This window comes from Salvelinus namaycush, chromosome 6, assembly GCF_016432855.1.
Source record: "Salvelinus namaycush isolate Seneca chromosome 6, SaNama_1.0, whole genome shotgun sequence".
NCBI classification, from domain to species: Eukaryota; Metazoa; Chordata; class Actinopteri; order Salmoniformes; family Salmonidae; genus Salvelinus; species Salvelinus namaycush.
Genome location: NC_052312.1, coordinates 49787066 through 49788486, shown reverse-complemented (window position 1 = coordinate 49788486; position 1421 = coordinate 49787066).

The window sequence follows — 1421 nt, the reverse complement described above, 5'->3', positions numbered from 1 at the left end:
TTTTGCTTTTGTCTGCAGTTTCTCTTCAACATGAGCTGCTTAATATATAAACACTGAGCTCTATAACATTTGAGTAGCTCATTGAGGTGACCAGTTCATTTGGTATATGTACAGACTACAGTGTAAATGTCGTGTAGACTGATGCTTACAAGTTCTCTTACTAAATCTATTAAAAGTTACCTAGGGTAAATGGAACATGAGTACAATGACCGAGCACTAAAATGAGGTCTGTGCAGTATACAGTGAAATGAAGTGCTCTGTATATATCAAACATTAACACTCCTAATATTGAGTTGCACCCCCGCCCTCAGAACAGCCTCGATTTGTCAGGGAATGAACTCTTAAGGTGTCAAGCGTTCCACAGGGATGCTGGCCCATGTTGACTCCAATGCTTCGTACAGTTGTCAAGTTGGCTGGATGTCCTTCGGGTGGTGGACCATTGGTACACACTGGAAACTGTTGAGCGAAGAACCCAGCAGTGTTGCAGTTCTTGACACTCAAACTAGTGCTCCTGGCACCTACTACCATAGCCTGTTGAAAGGCAATTAAATATTTTGTCTTACACATTCACCCTCAATGGCACACGCAATGTCTCAAGGCTTAAAAATCATTTTGCCTGTGTCCTCCCCTTAATCTACACTGATTTAAGTGACAATAAGGGATCATAGCTTTCATCTGGTCAGTCATGGAAAGAGCAGGTGTTCATGTTTCATATACTGTGTATATTGACCAAAAATATAAACGCAACAATTTTACTGAGTTACAGTTCATAGGAAATCAGTCAATTGAAATGGTCATTAGGCCCTAATCTATGGATCTCACATGGCTGGGCAGGGGTGCAGTCATGGGTGGGCCTGGGGGGGTATTGGACCACCCACAGGCGAGCCAATCCCAGACAATCAGAATGAGTTTCCCCCACAAAGGGGATTTATTACAGACATAAATACTCCTCAGCACCCCCTTCCCTCAGACGATCCCGCAGGTGAAGAAGCCGGATGTGCAGGTCCTGGGCTGGCGTGGTTACACAACGTCTGTGAGGCCAGTTGGACGTACTGCCAAATTCTCTAAAATGACGACGGAGGCGGCTTATGGTAGAGAAATGGACATTAAGTTCTCTGGCAACAGCTCTGTTGGACATTCATGCAGTCAGCATGACAATTGCACGCTCCCTCAACTTGAGGCATCTGTGGCAGTGTGCTGTGTGACAGAACTGCACATTTTGGTGGCCTTTTATTGTCCCCAGCACAAGGTGCACCTGTGTAATGATCATGCTCTTTAATCAGCTTCTTGATATGCTACACCTGTCAGGTGAATTTATTATCTTGGCAAAGGAGAGATGTTCACTAGCAGGGATGTAAACAAATTTGTGCACAACAGTTGAGAGAAATCAGCCTTTTGTGAGTATGGAACATTTCTGGGTT